Consider the following 23,417-nt stretch of genomic DNA (forward strand, 5'->3'; position numbering starts at 1 on the left):
CTTGAAGTTTTACTCTTTGTTTGTACATTATGTGGGTTGGCAGTTATATTATAGGAGATTGAAAGTCCCAAATGGTCAACTACTTAGGTGAATACTTGTCTTTGTATTCTCCACTAGAGTATTAACAACATCTGACTGATCATAAACCAGAACAGAATGAGAAATGGCATTATGATAGTGTAGTGTCGCACTCTGGATAAAAAGGAAATTTTGTTTTTAAAGTAGGCAAAAGTGGTAGTTTGCATTTAACATCAACACATTTGAAAACTACCTAGTTGTCTTTATTTTCATGATTAGTATAAAATGCACTGGGGTTTTTTTGAGGTGAGAAGAAGGGAACTGAATTTTTAAAAAAAGAATATATAAAATAGCACTTAACTCTTGAACAATGGTTTCTAAATTGTATAAAAGGCAAATGGTAGTTAAGAGTCGGGTGTCCACTGCCTGGCTTTAGATTAAAATTTTATCACCTATTGGATTTGGTTCATTGGATACATTTTACACCCATTAAACTTTAGTTTTCTTCTTGGTATAATGGGATAATAATTTGTAAACTCATAAGTTTTTCTTGGGATAAAATGAAATAGTGAATATAAAAGCACTTCACATAATATTGAATGCACGGCAAATGCTTTATAAATTTAACTTGCTATGATTGTTATTAAAACATTTCAGAATAGAGTGAAGGAAGATATCCCACTACAGTGCTTCAAAAAATCCAGATTGCCTTTTTTCCCCAACAGACATGTCATTATTTGTATTTTTTTTATTTTTTAGCAATTATATTTTAATGTCCCCATTCGATACCAAATTATAGGCATTTTCATAGATAAAAACATGTCTTTTTAATGTCAGTTAAATAGTTATGAGATAACTGTGCTTAATATTTAAAGTTTTAGTAAATGCTAATTTCTGATTTCTTTTTTAAATTTATTTTATTATTATTATACTTTAAGTTTTAGGGTACATGTGCACAATGTGCAGGTTAGTTACATATGTATACATGTGCCATGCTGGTGTGCTGCACCCATTAACTCGTCATTTAGCATTAGGTATATCTCCTAATGCTATCCCTCCCCCTTCCCTCCTCCCCCCACCCCACAACAGTCCCCAGAGTGTGATGTTCCCCTTCCTGTGTCCATGTGTTCTCATTGTTCAATTCCCACCTATGAGTGAGAATATGCGGTGTTTGGTTTTTTGCTCTTGCGATAGTTTACTGAGAATGATGATTATTTTTAGAAAAAGAAATGAATATTTCTTTGAGGAAAAACATCTATTCCTTTGAGCTAAAGAAAGTGGTAGACAGGAATTTATGGAGCCTGGCTTATAAATTAAGTCATTCTGTAGGTATAAAGGCTAACAGGAGTGGGAAATATGAAAATAAATTCATGTATGTCAGGGAGTGCCAAGAGAGTAAAGCAGGCATTCAATTTCCATTTCCAGCTCATTGCAGTTGGGTTCCAGGAAAAGCACACCCCATGAGGAGATGAGTATGCAAGGAGTTCTTTTTGTGATCAACATGTATAGAAGGGAAGAAAGCAGGATCAGGACAAGGGAGAAGCCGAACAGTGATGCAGTCAGCTTTCAGCGAAGCCATGGGAGCTCTAGAACTGGAATAGCCCCTCAAAGATGCCCCGACTTGGGCAAGAGTGCAGACTTTATACCTTCATGTTGACCAGTCATTGTATGCAGACTGCAAGATCTGAGAGACCCTGGGAAAGGGACATGATCTTGGACTAGGGGACTGTCTTCCCCTGAGTGAAATAATTGGATGTATCAGCCAGTAGCACTTCTAGAAGCTGGAAGATGAAGTCATGTAGTTCTGAAGGGGGGCATCTGGGTTTCACAGCTCAGCACTCATTACACAGCCGCTATTCTGTACCTAGCTGCTTTATTTTCTCTGTACATAAGTTATATTAAGCATCTATTTACTCTGTTATTGTTTGACCTTCCCCAAAGTGAAAACTCCGTGATAGCAGGGGATGTGCCTGTCTTGTGTATCTCCATTGCCTCAAATGGTGCTTGGGATATTGTTGTCATTTACTGTCAAAAGAAATAATCTAAGGTATTTGCTTAATAAAGGAATGTGAAGTTTTTGTGTTTTAGAAATCAGGATTTTACTTTATGTTTAGAGAGATGAGTAATTACACAGCTTTTAGTCATTGAAAATGTAGGGTTCATTTATTTTTGAAGTCTCAAACAAAGATATTGACTATGGTAAGACAGACTGAAGAGTTGGAAACCTTTTGCTCTGTATCTGGTATGGTATACTAGTAGAGTTACCTGGACAGTGAAGTAATTGAGTTAGTAGAGAACTACCATAAAGGCAGACTATAACAAAAACAATAATATTAAAATTATTAATATGGTTTGCATTGATTATTATTATTATAGTTAATACTGTATCACATAGCACCTGTTGAATAGCAATGTGTAAGAAATGTATACGAGGACCCGTGATGATCATAAACAATTATTACACCTGCTTTGTAGAGTTTCTCAAAATAAGGTTCCCTGAATCACCCATGACTGAATCATATAGGAAGCATGAGAAAGTAGAAATTTTGGGCCCAAGATTCTCACTCGGATAGGGCTGAGCAACCACATTCTTCAAAATCTTCCCAGGTCACTGTCATGCAAACTAAAGTTTAAATAGTTCAGTTGGTGAATCAAATCATAGACCTACAAAAGGGAACAAGGGGAAATAGAACCAGCATTTACTCATCCCCTGTTTTGTACCACAGGTGTATTAAGGATTTATCTTCATTAAATATACTTAATCTTTACAAACAAAAAGTCTAAAATGTTACTGTTGAAAGAAAATACTAGCTTGGTGCAGTGGCTCATGCCTGTAGTCCTAGCACTTTGGGAGGCAGAGGCAGGCAGATCACTAGAGCCCAGGAGTTTGAGACAAGCCTGAGCAACATGGTAAAACCCCTTCTCTACAAAAAATACAAACAAAACAAAACAGAAAAACAAAAAAAGACAACCCCAAAATGAGGCAGACATGGTGGTATGCAACTGTAGTCCTAGATACTCAGGAGGCTGAGGCAGAAGAATCCCTTGAGCCCAGGAGGTCAAGGCTGCTGTGAGCTATGATCACATCACTGCACTCTAGCTTAGGTGACAGAGTGAGGAGACCCTGTCTCAAAACTAAAACAACAGCAACAACAAAATACCTATTTAAAGCAAAGGTAATATTATCCTTGCTTTTAAGATGAGGGGACTGAAGCTCAGAGGAATTAGTAATCCTGCAGTCAGTAGTGAGTAGAGATGAAATTTTATCCAGTCTGACTCCAAAACCTTTCTTTTCTACTGGATTATGATACTTCCTGGTCATGTAATTTAACACACACACACACACATACACACACACCCCACCCCACCCATGTGCCTATAAAAATTCTACAAAACACAAGAGGCCAAATGGAACAGTTTGTCATTAATTTTCACAGGACTGATATACAATATATGCGATTAGTTCACTGCAAAGAGGGATCCCTATCTTTTGGGAAGGCATCATGAAGGAAGAGGGTTGAGCTGGATCTTAAATAATGGGTGGAAAGTAGACAATAAAAGAGAAGTCAAAGTAGTCTTTTCAGTTGTTCATTTTTTTTTTTTTTTTAGTGGATGTGGTAAAATGTAAATATGCTGGGGGTACAGCCCAGTAGTCGGGGAATTAATAAGCATTCCAGGTAATTTAGATTTACATTCAAGTGTGAGAATGACTGTACTGTACAAGGGGCACTGAATGTGATCTTGTTTTCTGATAAAAAGAAAAAATACTAAAATATTCTAGGTCTATTATTTAATGTTCTCAGATGCAAGCATTAAAAACTGACTTTAGTAGGCTTAATCAGGATGGAAATTTATTAGAAGAATATTGGGTAGCTTATAGGGTCAATGAGATTAGTAGGGAGTGAGGTGAAGAAATGGGCAGGAACTGAAGATGTCAGAAGATCAAGGAACACGGCCAAGGCCAAACCACAGGGACAGTCAGTAGGATTCTCTCTTGCTGCTGCCACAGACACTGCTGCCACTGGACAAGTGCTGCTACTCCCACCAGGGGAATTAGTTGTTGCCTAGTTGTTCCTGTGTATCCCTCCAGTTCCAAAGTCCTCAGTAGGGGTCTCTGACTGGCTGAACTGAAGTCACTTGTTCAACTCTTGGTCCTGGAAATAAAGAGGAAGTATGTGTGGACACCTTTGGCTTCCACAGTAGAAAATTCCCTGAAATGGAAACGTAGATCTTTCAAAATCATTGCTGGGTTGTTTTGTTTTGTTTAGTGAGTGATTTCAAAGATACTAATGGTTTTAATGATGGGTCTTGAACTAGCACTTTTACGTCAATGCTGTCAAATACAAATACAATACAATCTATATACATTTTAACATGTCTAGTAACTACACTTTAAAAAGTAAAAAGAGGCAGGAAAATGTAAATAATTTAACCAAATATCTCCAAATATGTATCATTTAAATGTATAACCAATATAAAACAATATTAATGAGATATTTGATAATTTTTCTAAGTCTTTGAAATCAGGTGTGTATTTGTTCTTAACAGCACATCTCAGTTTGGACTGGTCATGTTTCAAATGCTCAATAGCTACCTGAAGCTAGAGGCTACCACTGGACACAGAAGCTTTAGATTATTAGGTATCTTCAATTGTGGTTTGGAATAGTCAGGAGGCTTTTGAGATTGAGGTCTCTTGGAGAAGTTCTTTCCAAAAAGACTTTGGGCACATGACTTAATTATAATCCATTGGAGACATTTCTGCAAGGGCTGAGGTATTATTTTCTATGTTCTTTGCTTGTTGGTATTCTAGCAATTCATGGAAAATCACCCTGGAGAGTACGTAAGAATCAATAGTTCAGCACTGCTTCTGTTTTCCTTTTCTTGCTTAAAAAGCTCCAGTAACTGTCTGTTGCTTGTAGGTTAAAACCCTAACCTTCTGCAGAGATCTGTTCTTTGGGTAATTGTCATAGAGTTCTGTCATAAAGTATTGTGGAGATTATGGGATATATATGAGTTTCTAAGTAAGTTGTTCAGGTAGATGAAAAAGGAGACAATTCTAGATCCAGGGAGAAAAGTCTGGATGGTCAGATTCATAGAGTTTACAAGTAAATAATTAGCAGAACTTGATTGTAAGTCTACAGGAGATATTAAAACTAAAGGTAGGACTGAGGTTTTAGCCCGAGTAACTGGTAAAATGAAATTATCACTGATAGTAATTCGTTCAGTCTTTTAATTCATTAAACAGTTTTCAGTATTTACTATGTACTTGGCACTTTTCTGAAAGCCAGGGATATTACCATAATTAACAGTAATAGCTCAAATTTATTGAGCACCTACTATGTGCCTGGCATTAATACAAGTTCTTTACAAGCAATAGTATTGTTTTAAGGATTATAATGCATTAATAGCTTAGGAGATGTTGAATGATAAGTAGAAGAGCTCAGAGTTAAAATTTCATTCCATTTGATTCCATAGGCAGTTATGAGTTTGATGCTCCTAATCCCTACATTTTACAGCCTCCAAAAGATATGACTATCAACTCTGTTTGATGTTAACTTTTCTGGCATTTACATTTTATAGTGAATAGTAATGGAGGAAGAATAAAGGAATATCCCTTTGCCATTCAGATCGTGGATAATATTTTTTGGTTCATCCCAAATGGTGCTTAAAAAAATTAGTTGAAGATATGAGACTGACCTCTAGAGATGTCAGAAGGGAATATATGGTGAAGAAGGTTTGTAGGTTGTTGGTCAGTGAACTTTTTAAAATAAAGGTCCAGAAAGGAAGTATTTTAGGCATTCTGGGCCCTATGATCTCTGTCACAACTTCTCAACTTAGTCCTTGTAGCAAAATCAGCCATAAGCTACATGTCATAGATGGGTGTGATTGTGTCCCAAAACAAGTTTATTTACAAAAGCAGGTGGCAGGCACATTTAGCCTGTGGACTCTAATTTGTGTCCTGCTGATGCAGATATAAGTATTATTATAATACGTTAAGAGTTTGAAGAGAGATTGGTAATAATATAATCTACTTGTTTTTTGTAGGTATTGAGAAAGCAGAAGTACAAGGAAAATAAACTTTCTTGAAATCTTTGATGTTTCCAGAACTAGAATAAGAAACCAGATTTTCTTGATTCTTGTTCTAAGTCCCTAGCCAACATAACTCTGTTTTGAAAGACGTTGCTTGTCACCTTAATGGTGATGAAGTTATCCTATGTGGTAAGTAGACCATGACCTGGACCGCCATTGACCTGATAATATGGGAAGAGATAGAATATACAAAGGAAAGATGTCCTGGTAGCACAGCAAAGAATTCCCTTAAGTGATAATCAATAGAAATTGAAGCTGACATGGCTCCTCCCCTGGCTTACTGGCATAAAAGGCATTGAGCCTGTGATTGTGGGTTCGTTATCCTTTATATGTGGGTGCAGTTAATTACTTATGCTGGTAGTACATTCATGTGGATGTAAGGAGACGCTAGGAAGGTGGGTCCTATCATGTACTTGTATTTGTATCTCTTGTATCTCTTATTTCCTATTCACATCTTATTATTATTATTTTGGAGACAGAGTCTCACTCTGTTGCCCAGGCTGTAGTGCAGTGGCACAATCTGAACTCACTGCAACCTCCATGTCCAAGGTTCAAGTGATTCTCCTGCCTCGGCTTCCCAAGTAGCTAGGTTTACAGGCATGCACCACATCACCCAGATAATTTTTGTATTTTTAGTAGAGACGGGGTTTCACCATGTCGACCAGGCTGGTCTCAAACTCCTGACCTCAGGTGATCCATCTGCCTTGGCCTCAGAAAGTGCTGAGATTACAGGTGTGAGCCACCACGCCCACATCACTTCTTATTTTTTGTTTGATTAGTGAACAAAGTGGCCGTAAGTTTTAACTGGACTCAAATCTTTATTTATGTCTATTTTAGAACCCAGACCTGTTCTTTGTGGTCTAACATAGCTCAAACATTTATTTCAAAGTGGCAATTTAACAGGCATGGTTATAATTTATATTTAATTTGAAATTCATCTTTCTTAGTAATAACCTTGAGATAACCAAAGTTCTTAATTTGTCCCCAAGCAGGTCATATTCTATTTTCATTCATGGATAATACTTAATGTATTTTAATTTCTTTAATGAAATTTTTAATTGAATCTATGAAAATGTCTGAGTTGTATGAAGCAAAGAGGGGAATGAGTATGAGTACATGACTGATGGGCAGATTTAGACAAACGGTCACAGAAAGTGGGACATGGAAGAGAAAACAACAAATGGTGCAGAGAAGGGTTCAGAGAGTTAGGTGGAGAAACTGAGTAAGGTCAGAGGACCAGGGATTCAGAGGAAAGAGTTTTTTAAAGCAGATGTCAATCAGTATCAAAAGCTGGCTGCAGAAACTACCAGTAGACTTGGCATTTAAGAGGTGATTAGTGACATTTTTAGTGATGTTTCAAGACAGTGAGGGCAGAAACCAGTGTACTGATTTTTAAGGAGTGAGCACATAAAGCAGGTGAGCATTAATTTCAGAAATTTGGGAAACTAAAATGGACTGTATAATAGTAGCAAGGATAATCACCTTTCTTTTCAAGGAAGAGGTACTACTTTATTTCTGAGCATCAAATGGAAAAGGTTAATAGAAAAGTGACATGTTAATACGTAACATTTATTGGAGCTGTTGAGGATTTTCAGCTCAAATTTCTGTACTGCATATGTACTTTATTGCAAGTCTTTTATCTGTAAGAACCCTTTGATGGTAGAGATGTGGTTAATTAATTTTTAGATATTCAGCACCTAGCATGGTATATGGCACATAGTAAGTATTTGATAACTATTAGTTGAACTGAAAATACCAGGCCTTCCTTGTTCACAAAGAAGGTGAGAAAATGATATTAGCTATGTTAATATAAACGTGAATAGTTTTCAAATATTTACTTACGCACTTGGGCAACTTCAATTTCTTTCATTGTTTCGTGGTGGCAAGCTTTTATATTATTTAGTTATTGAACTTCAGCTAAAACTAAATTTTCTAAGTTGTGACAAAACTAGCAGGGAGAAGTAGTTTATAAGCAAGGCAGCATACAGGAGCACATGCTTTAAAACATATGCATATAAACTGTGCATGTACGTGTGTGTATGCACACACATTTATAATGTGCCTATCCATCTATCTATCTATCTATATTTTAATATCAATGTTTTCTTTTTTAAAAAGTGAGATGAGGCCAGGCATGGTGGCTCACACCTGTAATCCTAGCACTTTGGGAGGCCAAGGCAGGTGGATCACCTGAGGTCAGGAGTTCGAGACCAGCCTGGCCAATATGGTGAAACCCCATCTCTACTAAAAATACAAAAATTAGCTAGGTGTGGTGGCACATGCCTGTAATCCCAGATACCCAGGAGGCTGAGGCAGGAGAATTGCTGGAACCCAGGAGGTGGAGGCTGCAGTGAGCCAAGATCACGCCACTGTACTCCAGCCTGGGTGACAGAGCAAGACTCCACCTCAAAAAAAAAAAAAAAAAAAAAAAGTGAGATGAATATGTTTTGCTGCACATTATCTTTACTTTTTTTATTTATAATAAATATCAAAACTAAAAATCTTGTTACATTCTGTACTGTGAAAGCAACTCTCAAAGTATTAATAAAAAAGATAAGACGTATCTAGAGCTATTTATGTTAAACTTATTTCCGAGCCAACATCAATTTCTATCCACTGTATATTGATATTTCTGTAATGTTGTGTTTATTATAAAAATCTGACTTTACTCACCTCTTTTTCCAAAAAAAGGGCAATCTACATCTACATAGGTCTTCAATTACTAAACTGTTATGGAATTCTGTGTTATCAAAAGTAACATATTTTCTCTCTCTTATGTGTTTCTTTGAATTATTAAACTAAAAAGATCATATGGAAATCATATACTCACCAAAATCTTTGTCAGAAAATAGAGTTGTCAACATATTACTTGCTTTAATCGAGTTTTATACTGTACATAAAACTAAGCCTGCACCGAAGTATAAGGAAAACATTGAGATAATTACTTTAAAAGAGATCTATTGCAGGTCTCTTTACTATTAATAGTCACCTTTCTCCTACTTTCTTTTCATGTTTCTCAACTTATTAGAAAAATATTTCAACCAAATTTTAGTAATTGAGATGTTACTGTGTTTTCAACATATATTATGAGCTGTAAGACAAATGACATATGGATGAGAAAAAATTTTAATTCTGTGCTGGAGCCACATAAACCTCCTATGTAGGATTTGTCCTTTCTGTCTTCAGTCAGCTTGGTGTACCACAAGGTGTTTGTCGAAAAGTCAAAGGGTCCACCACTCTCTTTACTATCCATGAGTTCAGTCCGTGACCACCTTCCAGTCATGAAAACTGTATGGGAAACAAAACAGTGATAGCTCCTGTTCTGTCCTCTCACCTTACAGGTATAACTAACATGGTTCCATTGTTTTCCTGCCCTTTTGAAATTCTATGAAAACATACAAATATGAAAATAAAAGCAAAAAAGGAGGTAGAGAATATTGAAGCTTTTAATTATTTCTGCTGTTTGGTTTCCATTAGTATCAGGCAAACATTTCTAAACTCTATGTCAAGTCTATCTACTTTTCTGTGACTATTAAGCAAATTGGGCATTTTTGGTGAGTTCTAATACCAAGTGTACCAAATGAGTATTTTAACTGTATTTTATTTTTATTTTTTTGAAAAGGAGTCTCACTCTGTTGCCCAGGCTGGAGTGCAGTGGCACAATCTTGGGTCACTGCAACCTCCGCTTCCCAGGTTCAAGTGATTTTCCTTCCTCTGCCTCCTGAGTAGCTGGGATTATAGGTGTGCGCCACCACGCCAGGCTAAAGTTTGTATTTTTGGTAGAGACAGGGTTTCACCATGTTGGCAAGGCTGGTCTTGAACTCCTGGCCTCAAGTGATCTGCGCCCCCCTCAGCCTTTCAAAATCCTGGGATTACAGACGTGAGACGCCACATCCAGCCAAGTATCTTAACTGCATTTGTTTTGATGAAATGTGGAGCTATCCATTCTTATAATGAGCATAGCACATTAGAAAAAAATCTCATGGAAAAAGTTAAACTTTACTTCTAAATGTTGAAGTAATTCATAAAACATCATTGAAATGACTTATAAAGTGTTACTAAATATATAATTTGTAATGACTTTCTACTCTTTGATAGCAGGTAAATGAATGGGTTTTTATGACTTTATTTGAATAATTTTATGTAAAGAAAGCTACTAGAGGTGTTCACTAAGGGAGCATAAAATATTCTCTCCCCACTAACAGTAAGGGTTTTTTTTGTTGTTGTTTTTTTGTTTGTTTTTTTTTTTTTTTTTTTGGAAAAATCACTGTTTGCACAGTGGTTTCAAGGATGTCATTCATTACCATTATGTCTGTAATGAAACATTTAAAGCACAGGTGGCATTTTCCGTAAACACTCTGGTCCTACATATTAAAGCTTATTGTTTTAAGATGACTAACCCACTTTACGCAAAAATTTGGTATAAAATATGCCACTAATTTTAGAAGTGCTATAATAAAATATTTTTTATAATAGAAATGATACAGAAGCAAGTTTGGTTTAGTTTGATATTTAATTTTACCAGTTATAAACATGGAAATTTGATGTGTAGTGAAGTACTTGATAATATGCTGTGGAAAATAGCTGTCATATGTGACAAGATAAAAATACATAATTTCCTCTGTAGGTCACCAGCTTAACTTTTGAAAATAATAACTTGGACTTCTTTAGCAAAACTCACATAGAATATAAAAATAGGCTGCTGTAATTAAGGTAAAAGATCAGAAAGCAAAAGCTAATTTAGAGTTACTGTTGAATAAATCAGTTCCATAAAACTATTTCTGATACAGTTGAATAGTTTTTTAGTTTGAACAAATAAAAAAAGAATTAAGTTTTGGTATTGTACAACTTTCAATACTATTTCAGGCATCACCCTAAAAGAACAGCTCTACTTTAAATATTTTACTTAGAGCTTAACATTATATTATAATGGAATACGTCTTTGTTTAAAAGTTCTGGAATTTATTTTATTCTTTATTATATCTTTCCACTTCAAGTTAAAAGTTTTACCATGTGAGCCTTATCCAATAATAAAACAAACTGGGTTTCTCTGGAGGTAAGGATTAATCACAATATTTCAGATTACTTAATCTAGATCAGTAATTTAGTATGTTTAATCTGTGTCATCAGCGCTAGTTTTTGAATAGAATTGAATTGTTTTAGTGGACTCTGAATATTGAGTACACGTACATTTTGAAAATTCAGAAAACACAAAGTCCCAAAATAAAAATATAAATTCTCCTAAAGCTATACTTTATACTAAACACCCAGATGTACTTAGTGTTCTTATTTTGGAAGACAATACAAATGCTGTCACATATAGACTACCTAATAAAGGTTTACAAATTAATATTTTAAAATTAATTTTTGTTGGTAAAGAAGTATGTGTATAATAGAAATATGGAAAGTAAAGATAGAAGAAAGTTGTTCCTTAAAACCTTTTGGTTAATTTTCTGGTGGTTTTACTTCAACACACATAAACATATATGTCAATGCTCTTCAGGCAAAGACCATCAGGAACACATCTGTAGTTGAACAAGTTGAATTTATTACCTGTTGCAGTGAGGGAGAACATATAACATGGAAAACTGTTGTGCATTTCTGTAAGAGGGTATTCAACAGGATTGATTATAGGATTTAGGCTTTTGTTAAAAGATTTGGAGGAGAGTTTAAAGAAGTGAGGCTTTAGATTGAATGATGTCAGGAATCAGACATAATTCTATGATTATCTGAACTATCTAGAAGGAAAAAAGATTAGACCACGTCTAATGCTTTAATAAAAAAGCAGCACTCACACATGTGAGCAAGGATAGTGAAATGTTTTTGTACACTCACAATGTTCATGACTTGTCTATGTTCAGACATTACAGAATGATCTTATTTTTGTTTGAAACCATCATGATCGTGGAGTGACCTAATGTGATGTTTAAATTGTTTATGTTCAGCAGAAGGCCAAGAACTATCTGTGAGTGCCAGCCCGACTTATAACAGCACCAAGGCCTAACTCACAGAGAAGGGCTGCTTTTCTCCTTCTCGTATATTATGATCATACTTTATATTCAATATAAAATATAATACTGTATGAAACCAGGAAATTTGTTCTATTTATTTCTGATCTTTCCAGTGCCTGGCACTATACTTGGCTCGTAGAATGCTACTTAATATTTGTTGAATTAACATAATGATTTTTTAAACAAGGAATATTCTCATTATGAAACAAATGATTGGTATTGAAAAGTATCATGAAGAAAATAAAATGTATGAGAAATCCAAGAAGTAATATTTGAAGAAATAAGCAGGAAATTTGTTCCATTTATTTCTGATACATTGATCTACAGATTCAAGTAGTCCTATAAACACTAATCAGAAATTATGAAGAAAAGCTCATTCATGGATGCACATTATGGTAAAGCTGCTAAAAACTGAATATGAAGAAAAAAAATCACAAAAGTAGAGTAAAATGTCCACTTCTCAACAAAAACAATGAAATCTGAAACAATGGAATTATGTCTTCAAAATCTTGACGTAAAATAGAATTCTAGACCTAAGAAAATATTATTCAACTATTATGGTTAGATGATAACTTTTTCAGACAAACAAGTTGAGAGAATTCATCAACAGAACACGCACATTTCAGTCAGAAGTATAATGATACTAGAAAGAAGCCCAGAGATGTATGAGCAGCAATGGTAAAAATGTGGGTACATTTAATTAAATCTATAAAATTTTAGGATTTAAAATATCACAGAATTTAAAAATATAATTTGGAAAGGGTAAATGGAACTAACATATTAGAAAGCCCTTTCATTCTTAGGCTTTAAGTCAATACTATCTAATTTGTGTAATAGTCACTAAATACATAATAAAAGAACATAGAACTATAGAGCTAATAAAAGTGAAAAATGGATTATTAAAAAGAAGCAATTCAAAAAAGGTGAGAAAAAGTAACACAGATAACAAATAGAACTCAAGTAATTAAGATAATTGCTTTAAGCCTAAATATATCAGTGGATAACAGTAAATCTAAGAGAACTACAGTAAATAAAGATTGTCATAGACTTATAAGAGGCATGCATTTAATATGTGAATGCATAAAATTTAAAAGCGAAAGGATGTGTCTAGTTTCTAGTCTAGGTAAGATGAAATAAGCACAGTTTACACTGTTTCTCCCACTGAGTGTAACTACAAAATACATAAAACATTCTGAAGAGAATGTATGGAACAAGTATCTGAGGACTTTGAAAAGTAAATAGCAATAAATACATTTGGGAATAAGACCAGATTATATAGTACCACCTGATTGGCAGTGAATTTACCTATTTCTCTCTCTGGTATCCACCAGCTTCCACCCAAGGTCACCTGAAAGCTTGGTGTCTGCACCAACTCAGAGGGAGAAATCATCTAGTCTATGGTGGAGGAGTGCAAAAATAGTCTCCTTTCAGTGCAGCAGTGGCAGCTATTATAAAAATTCTCCAATGAGGAAGGTGGAAGTTCTGAAATGAATGAAAATATAGAAAGTCCCTGGAAAGAAATAGAATATATATAAAGAAGAACAAAATGGGAGATTTTAGAGCTGAAAAAATAAATGAAAACTCTCTGGATGGGCTAAATGTCAAAGTAAAGATGACAACAGAAGTTCAGTGAAATTGAAGACCAATTAATAGGAATTATACGATCCAAATAACACAGAGAAAAAAGGACAGAAAAAAGATGAACAAAGCATTACAGCCTTATGGGACCATACCAAAAAGTCAGTTTAACATTTATGTTATAAAGTCACAGAAGAAAAAGAGTACAGTGAAATATATGTGTGAAGAAATAATGATGGAAAACTCCCTAAATTTGGTGAATAAACCTGTGTATTTAAACATCTGGATAAAGACTAAAAATAAAACCAAAGAAATAAAAACACACTCCTGAAAGTCAGTGGCTAAGAAAAATATGGAAAGCAGCCTGAGAAAAACTTATAAAGGGTCAATGATTTGAATTACAGAAGATGTCTGATCAGAAATCAAGGAGGCCAGAATGAAATGGCAAAATATTTTTTAAATGTTGTAAAGGAAGGGACTGCCAAGCTAGAATTCCATGTCCAACAAAAATAATATTCAGGACTTAAGGTAAAATAAAGACATTCTCTGATGAAGAAAATGTATGAGAACCTGTTTCCAGCAGGCCTTCTCTAAAAGAACTGATCAAAGTTCTCCAGAATGATGGGAAATGTTACCAGAAGGAAAGTTAAAACACCAGGAAAAAAAAAAAAAGGAAAAGTAATATAAATGCTATACGTGTTGATAAATATAATAACTACTACATTTAACAGTATATCTTTGACTATCCCTCTCATAGGCTGGTTTATTTCCAGAAACATAGCAATTATTAGTCTGAATTCCATGCTTATTCTTTCACAGGATAATGGTTTTTCTCATTGTTTTCATTGTATAACCACTTGCTTCCACATGCTGATTCAAATTCTCATCTTAGCTTTCCATATAATTTAAATTCATAATCTGCAAAATAAATTAAGCTTTTATTTATTTCCAATTAATTCACTTTTTAATTCTCTTATCGAATTTTTTAAATATTATTATACTTTAAGTTTTAGGGTATATGTGTACAATGTGCAGGTTAGTTACATATGTATACATGTGCCATGCTGGTGTGCTGCACCCATTAACTCGTCATTTAGCATTAGGTATATCTCCTAAAGCTATCCCTCCCCCCTCCCCCCACCCCACAACAGTCCCCAGAGTGTGATGTTCCCCTTCCTGTGTCCATGTGTTCTCATTGTTCAATTCCCACCTGTGAGTGAGAATATGCGGTGTTTGGTTTTTTGTCCTTGCGATAGTTTACTGAGAATGATGATTTCCAATTTCATCCATGTCTCTACAAAGGACATGAACTCATCCTTTTTTATGGCTGCATAGTATTCCATGGTGTATGTGTGCCACATTTTCTTAATCCAATCTATCATTGTTGGACATTTGTGTTGGTTCCAAGTCTTTGCTATTGTGAATAGTGCTGCAATAAACATACGTGTGCATGTGTCTTTATAGCAGCATGATTTATGGTCCTTTGGATATATACCAAATTTTTTGTTTCCTTGCTATCCATTCTTCTTAACTCTTGTTTTATTAAGCTTCATCCTATTGTCTTTTAATACAAACCTGTTTATATTAAAGCCTGATTACTTTCTACTCATAATTCATAACCACCATGCCTTCTTCCTTTCACAATACCAAATAGTCCTTAAAATATTTTATTTCTGTACAAATAATTTTCATAAATAATTTCTTCATTGAATCTTCAGGCTAATATTCTCTATGTGCAGAAAAAGAGCCCGCTTTGAGGCCGTCTAGGTGAAAACCTGTTGGTTACTGGAAACTGACACACTAGATTTACAAATAAACCTGCTACTGTAGTTCTAGTTCTGCAATGGAATTTGTTTAGCCGTTGAGTGAACTTATATCATAGAGGCAGGTGTGGAGGAGCTGGGCAAAAACAGTAAACATATCCTGCATAAAACAACCAGGTCTTGATAGGCCTCCTCTTAATAGTGGATAGAAGTAGTGAATAGGAATATTAGCTTGATGACTAGTAAAATGTTAACAACTGGTTCAACTTGATGAAGGTATCATGGGTATTCATTGAACTATTCTTCTATATTTTCTGCAGGTTAAAAACATTTTGAACTATTAAGTTTCAAGTAAAAATCTAATAAGTGATATTTAGGAAAGCAAGACCACAAATTTTAAATCAAGTGCCTGTGCCAGGAATCCACATATATATTTTTTGAGTTACTATAGAAATTACCTAAACTCAAATGATGTCAGTTTTGAATCTGATTATTGCAAATTCAATTATTATGTCACTATATTAAAGATGTTTCCTTATTAGTAAAAGTTTGAAAACAAACTTGGGTGAATCAATAGTGATTCTCAAGAAATTCCTAGCAAATATATTGGGCAACATATTTTGGTAGTCTATAGCTGATACAAATTTCGTCCTTAGTTCTAACTGAAAACACCCTGCGCAAAGTTTATTCCTTCTACCGAAGTTCTGAATTGCTTAGGCCATCTTCTATTCTGTTTTGGAGATACATGTCTAAATTTTTGTACTATAATTATAACAGCATGGGCGTTAATGAAAAATGTGTTGTTTTACGAGTATGCATTAGATAATTTTATGAAACAATATTAAGTTCTGATTAATGTTATGGTCATATATAGCTATTAAAGTAAATAAATTTAAAGTTTTCTTTTTGTTTTATTCACATTACTGTTTATAACCATTGTTAGAGTTTCTATATTTACATTAATTGCTTAGAAACTATAAAGATGTTTTTAAATTAAGTTTTAAGTGATAGGTACTTCTTGTAATGTATTCTAAATTTTTGTGTACAGTTCTAGCACTGACACTTATGCTGTATGATCTATGAAAAGCCTTTTTATCATAAAGCATGATGCAAACTAAAAAAAATAATAAATGGCCAGCATTGCTGATGTTTAGAATAAAGGAATTGAAGTATTTGTCATAGGAATACCTCATGAACAGTCAGTTCTTAAATCAATTTATGGTAAATTTAGAATGGAGAACTTGCACTTCAATAAATCTTCCCTGCTGCAAACACAAAGCAATGATAAATAAATGCACATACGTATGTACACACATATACTTGATTTTTTAAGAGTTAAAATTCATGTGTAGCAGCACAATAAGGTGAACATAGCCATACCCCAGAAAGACATGCCAAGTCAAAAGTTGGGCTGGTGCTGCAGGGTTTCTGACCTTCTAATCTAAATTTGGAGAGAGGTTGCCTAGATTTTGGAACCTGCAGGGTTACAGGAACAAAGAGTGCAAAGTAAAGGCAGGCACACTGCCTAAAGCAAGACTTTGATAGAGTTCTCCATTTATTCAATAATTCATTCAACAAATATTCAAAGCCTCTAAAATCTCCCTGGCCTTATTCCACAGAAATCCCTGCTTGTGTGGAACATGCATCACAGTGAAGAGGTGCTCATGGGCTAGGAGAACCAGGGTGAGATGGAAAGTGGGAAGAGAACCTCCTAAAGAGAAACTGAAGCATTTTGTTAGGCGATCTGTCATATCACAGCAGAGGGGGAGCCCTGAAATATCATTATAAGACTTGAATTTCAAATAAGGATACCAGGGATACAAAAAAGCTCAAAACATTATAAAAGAAGAAATGAAGGGTGAAGACATCAACAAAAATAACTCAACAAGAATAAACAACTCCTACCTAAATGATCCTGCAAACCTACATTCCAAAATATTTGAACAATTTTTACCTTTAAGACAGACAATAGAAACAAGCAAAAAAGACAAACCTCAACAATTAGTACATGAATTTACCCTGGATAAAGTTGATTTTATAAAAGCCTGACAAAGATTTAAAATAAACATTTAAAAATTCTTAAATGGACAAATACAGGCATAATTTCTCTTGAAAATTAAATATGAAAGTGTAAAAGCAGGCAGAAAATAAGAATACTTCTGGTAAAAATGAATCAATGAGAAAATTTGAGAATAAAATATGTACTCATTGAAATGAAAAGCTCAATAGATGAAATAAATACTAGAGTTAGCTCAGTTTAAAGGAGAATCGATCAATTTGCCACACAGACAATTGGATTAATGTACAAAAAAAGCCATTAAGCAATACAGAGGATAGTTTTAGGGTTTATAACCTGTGTTGTTTATTATGATAGCTACTAATCATAAGTGAATAGTGAACATTTGAAATGTAGCTAGTCTGAATTGAGATGTGCGGTAAGTGTAAAATACATAACATATTTCAAGGACTTGATTCAAAAAAAGCTATCTCAATAATTTTTATGTTAATTACATGTTTAAAGTAACATTGTGTTTATATTGGGTTAAAATATAACTAAAATTAATATCACCTGTTTCTTTGTACTTTTTCCTGTGGCTGCAGAAGAAAACATAAAATTACACGTGGCTTGCATTACATTTTTGTGGACAGTGTTAATCTATATAATATTTACTCTTATGCAAAAGTTCTAGCAAATAGTATCAGAGGGATTGGTGGAGAAGAGATAGTTAAAGAGCCATTAGTAAATTTTTTTCTACAATTGAAAAAAATATTTTTGTACAATTGATGGGATTAGGTATATGTAGCATCAAAATGTTACATAATTTTTAGGATAAATAAAGTAAGTAAAGCTATACGTAGGAGCTTTATAGTAAAATTGAAGAACCTCAGGTATAAAGAGAACAATTTTAAAACTTCTAGTCTGCACCAATAGGTGACCTGTGAAATATCAACACTTGAACTGATAGTAGATTCCTCTGGAGATCACAGAAAATGGAGTAATGTATTTAAATTGGTGAGGAAAAATATATACCTAAAAATATTGTACCAAACCAAGCTGTTATTCAAGAAAGAGGAAAAATAAGAAAAAAGATATTTCAAATAAACAACATCTCACCATCTGTAGATCACCATTAAGAGGCTTATTGAAGGATGTACATCAGCAAGGACGGTGGACTAGAGGAAGGCATGGCATATGAGAAATAGCAGTGAGCCTAGAAAGTGATATGAGTAACTTTAATAAACTCTTTTTTATTAACTTTTTTTTTTTTTTTTTTTTTTTTTGGAGATGGAGTCTTGCTGTGTCACCAGGCTTGAGTGCAGTGGTGCAATCTTGGCTCCCAGCAACCTCCACCTCCCAGGTTCAAGTGATTCTCCTGCCTCAGTCTCCCGAGTAGCTGGGACTACAGGTGCACACCACCATGCCCAGCTAATTTTTGTATTTTTAGTAGAGGTGAGGTTTCACCATGTTGGCCAGGATGGTTTCAATATCTTGATCTTATGATCTGCCAGTCTTGGCCTCCCAAAGTGCTGGGATTAGAGGCGTGAGCCAATGCACCCAGCCACTTTTTTATTTTAAAATATGTAAAGTTAGGTAAAAGTAATAAAATATGGTGATGCAGGTGTTCAGTGTATACTTATACATCAGAATTATAGAAACTAACTAACATCAGAAGTATAGAAATACTGAATCATTTAATTATGTTAATTTTTTATAATCAGAATTGTAAAATTAAGAGAAATCCCTAAATCAAAAGAAAATGTAACATACAGCTTTCAATGTAGAAGGGGAGAATAAAAGGACTCTAGAAAAATAGATTAGTGCAGCAGGACCATGAAGTGAGGGGAGGTGGAAAGGGGAGAGGAAATGGATAATAAGCATGAAACATGAAATAAGGAAAAAAAGTGCAAATGGAGCAGTAGTCTCACTGTGTGTAAATGGAATAAGTAATCTGATTAAAAGTCAGAAATTATCAGACAAAAAGAAACCTAAATAAAAGACATATGTAGAAGACATAGGTAATGAAAAACAGAAAATAAAGGAATAGAAAATAATGTGTATATTTAGAAGAGTGCTTATCATATATTAGGCACTTAATGTTACTTCAGTTTCTTCCAGATGATAGATGTTTTCATATTAAAATTGTTAGGTTTTGTTATGTTACACCTCAAGTGTTGAAACAGACAAAATGAAGAGAAATGCCTTAAGAAATAGCAATGTTCTCTTCTGTACAAGGTCAACATTTACAAAGCACAGGGACAAAGTCGATAAATCACATCTATGCAGCATCACTGAAATATAGCTCCTTTCTCCTTGCCTAGAGCTCAGTTTAAATACACATCACCCTCTTCACATCTGCCAAGCAGCATGCAATCTTCCACTGGGAGTGCAAAATAAGAAAACATAGCACCACCTACTCAATAGAGATTACAATTTAGGGAAGAGTTTCATGACCTGGTAGATGGACCTACACGGAGATTTGTGTTAGTCTTCAGGAAATCCTTGGACTTCCCGAAATGATGCATGGAAATGTGGCTAGAAGCATTTTTCAGTGTGATGGATATAACTTTCATTAATTTCTGGAAGTGGTTGATGCTTCCTGAAATTTAGGACCACCACTTCAGGATGGGTTGGTTAATGTAGGCCCATGGAACTCAGAGTAGGACGCCGACAGGCAGGCTTTCACACATGGTGATATTTTTCTACTTGTAATTTAATTTAGAAAATTTACATTTTTTATTTTACAGAAATTATCCCAAAATATTCTTTTTACTCTTTTTGGAGGTAAAGCTTTCTTTACAGAATCCAACTTGTAAGGTTTAATGTTCCTGACTACCAGTTTTTGAATGGATTTTTATGGCCCATCCTCAATTGTAATTGCAAATTAGTAAGGGTGGTAGGGTGATATTAAGAAAAGAAAAAAACCTTCAGACAATCTTCAGAATTCATTTTAGTCAATATTTCTTGCACTTTTTCATTTTTTTAAGGCACTTAATAGATTTCAAAGTCATTTGGGTTTCACTTTCATCTCCTGTCCTTTTCTCCCTTATAGGGAGGAGTTAATGACCCAAAGCAATAGACCTTGGACCTTGCAAATGTCCCAGGGAGTTTAAAGATGAGGTGATTTCCTATTTTCTGGCACCCTGACTGCTTTTATCAACTTGCTTTCCTGCCTTATGATAAATGCAGACATAAATGTGAATAAATAATGGAAAATACTTTGGGGTGCTTTGGTAATGTTCTGTATCTTGATGTGGGTGTTCCTTACACAGATGTATTTAGTCTGAAAATTATCAAGCTGTACACTTATGGTCAATACACTCCCTTAGGTAGATTTTGTCACTAAAATGTTTTAAAACAGAAATGTTCACTTTTATTTTTAAAACCCAAATCCATCTAAGTGTTACCTGTCATATTTTTTGACCACCCACCTGAGACGGATGCTCCATTCTTGGCAGGTTTCTTCCTGCCTTTTAAACTTGCTCCTTCTTTTCCCGTTCTACCTTGCCCTGAATGTTTAGACTGCCTCCTGTGGTATCCTGTGCATGGAAAATAACTGAAAGTGATAACACTTTCCTCAAGGCGTGCAAAATAACAGGAGATAAGCCACATGCAGAAAATGCCTGGAAGATAGGCTAGACCCCTGGCTCACACTCCCACCCCAGGTGCTTCTTTGACAGTGTTCCCTCTTCTCTACCTGGGATTTTGGGCCCCCAGTCTTCTTTCAGGCTTTGGGAAAGAATTTTCTCCCTTACCTTTCAGATTCAAATCTTCCCCCAAATTTGGCATAATCTACATAGACAACAACTTTGATCGCAATGGAGACATTCTTTTATATGAGACGGGTACAGCAATTGAAGTGTTTCTATTCATTGCCTTTCCTCTGGTTTAATAAATGGAAATACAGACTCCAGTGCAAATTCAGAGGCAAAATTGAACTGCATGCGTTAGGAACTTCCTGGAAGGGAAAAATGGAAGAGAGAGAAGAAAAGAAAACATTTGGGAATTGGAGACAGGGAGGAGGGAAGAGAGCCAGTGTGTCAGGTCTGCTTATGAGAAAGGGAAGATGGTACACCTGCTATGAGGTATGGTGCTTTGGGGAAAGAGATGGATAATGATGATCATTAGAAAATTTCCCCTGTATTTTATATACTAAATTCTTCTGTGCCACCTCTTAAGAACATTTGTAGTTAAAACTACCCAGACCTTTAGAGAAAAACAATTGTGATTCTTTTTGTTCCCTCGTGATACCTAAAGAGAAGGGAAGATGGCTGGTTTTTTTTTTGAGACAGAGTCTCGCTCTGTTGGCCACTCTGGAGTGCAATGGCGTGATCTCGGCTCACTGTGGCATCCGCCCCCTGGGTTCAACCAATTCTCCTGCCTCAGCCTCCTGAGTAGCTGGGATTACAGATTTGTATCACCATGCCCAGATGATTTTTATAATTTTAGTAGAAGTTTGACCATGTTGCCCAGGCTGGTCTTGAACTCCTGGCCTCAAATGATTGGCCCACCTCAGCCTCCCAAGGTGCTGGGACTATAGGCACGTGTCACCGTGCCTGCCCGATGGCCCAATTTTAACAGATTAAATACATTGATAGATAAGAATGTATTATACAGTTTTCTAGAATTTGTCTATTTAGAACATAATTTTACTGTATTGCTGTACAACTAATGATCAATTACAGGGTTTGTACCACCTGCCCCTTCTCACCACTAAAATAAATACAAAGAAGCATTCAGTGTTCCCCAATATTACTAGCCACATGTAAAAGTTCTACAGCTTGAGTTTTCAAACTAGTTTATTCTTAATTCCACAAACTTAACTTTGTGGAACAGTTATCTAATAAAACTCAAGGACAAAACACCTGGACTTTCTTTACTTCGGAATTTATTGTAGTATATTGTAGTCATATTTATTGTAGTAATATACATAATTACACTAGATATAGCACTCTGTGGCGTGCACTATACTAAGTACTTTGCATTTTCATTATTTAATTATCAGAGCAAACTTATAAAGTAGGTACTGTTATTATAACTCTTATCCTCATTTCACCAAAGAAACAGATACACAGAGAGGTTAAGTGTCTTGCTCAAGGTCATACAGATGGTAAGTGTTGGAACCCAGATTGAAATCCAGACAGTTTGGCTGCTCTAGTAGGATCTCTCTTTTAATCACTGTTTTTACTGTCTCCAAAAAAGGCCACTTTGTCAATCTCATTCCCTGTGTAATTACTGGTGGTAGAGGGTCAAAGGGGACGCAGTATTGAGTAGCACTTGTGGTGAGGGAAGGCAGTAATGGATTTCTTTTTTCAAAATGCTGTATCTTTCCTTTTCCAAGTGCATTTTAGAATTAGCTTGTCAAATTTTGTTTTAAAATACTGTTGAGATTTTGATTGGGTTTTCCTCAAATATACAGATAATTTGGGGGAGCATACTGAAATCTTTAGCATGCTGAAAATGCTCATAGGATAATGAAATATCTTTTCATTTTATTGTCTTCCTTAGATTAGTAAATTTTTTTATATCTTCATCTAAGTTGTGCATATTTCTGTTATTTATACTTTTGTGTTGCTACTATAAATGGACTTCTATTCTAAATACTATTTTTGTATATAGAAGAGTGATTGAGTTGTCTGTATTTATTTGACAAATGGACCTTGCTGAAATATCTTACTGGCTCTAGTAGATTTTGTTTCCTAAATGTTGTGCGTTGTTGTTCTACTGCTTAATACTAGTTACAAATAATGATTATTTCATTTTTTAAATTCAAACATTTACACATTAATTACCAATCTTATAATGTGCTGAACATTACTGGTGATAATTAGTGTCCTATTAGGAACACCAAAATTATTTCACTGCCAAGTTAATTCTTGAATTTCGCTAGAAGTTCCTTACCGTGTTAAGAAGATATCCATCTATTCCTTTCCCCGCCAAGTTATAATTATTTTTAGC

At 34.8% G+C, this 23,417-nt stretch overlaps 1 protein-coding gene and 1 long non-coding RNA gene across 2 annotated transcripts in view; both read left to right on the top strand.

Moving 5' to 3' along the window:
• The window catches only part of ZNF385D (zinc finger protein 385D), a 981,405-nt gene that overhangs the window by 25,741 nt on the left and 932,247 nt on the right, over positions 1 to 23,417 (top strand). The gene's annotated exons all lie outside the window — the stretch shown is intronic.
• The window catches only part of LOC129058615 (uncharacterized), a 161,041-nt gene continuing 143,692 nt past the window's right edge, over positions 6,069 to 23,417 (top strand). The window contains exon 1 of the long non-coding RNA XR_010139226.1: positions 6,069 to 6,237. This is a non-coding gene — a long non-coding RNA (uncharacterized LOC129058615). The remainder of the gene's footprint in view (positions 6,238 to 23,417) is intronic.

Source organism: Pongo abelii, chromosome 2, assembly GCF_028885655.2.
Source record: "Pongo abelii isolate AG06213 chromosome 2, NHGRI_mPonAbe1-v2.0_pri, whole genome shotgun sequence".
In the NCBI taxonomy this organism is placed as follows: Eukaryota; Metazoa; Chordata; class Mammalia; order Primates; family Hominidae; genus Pongo; species Pongo abelii.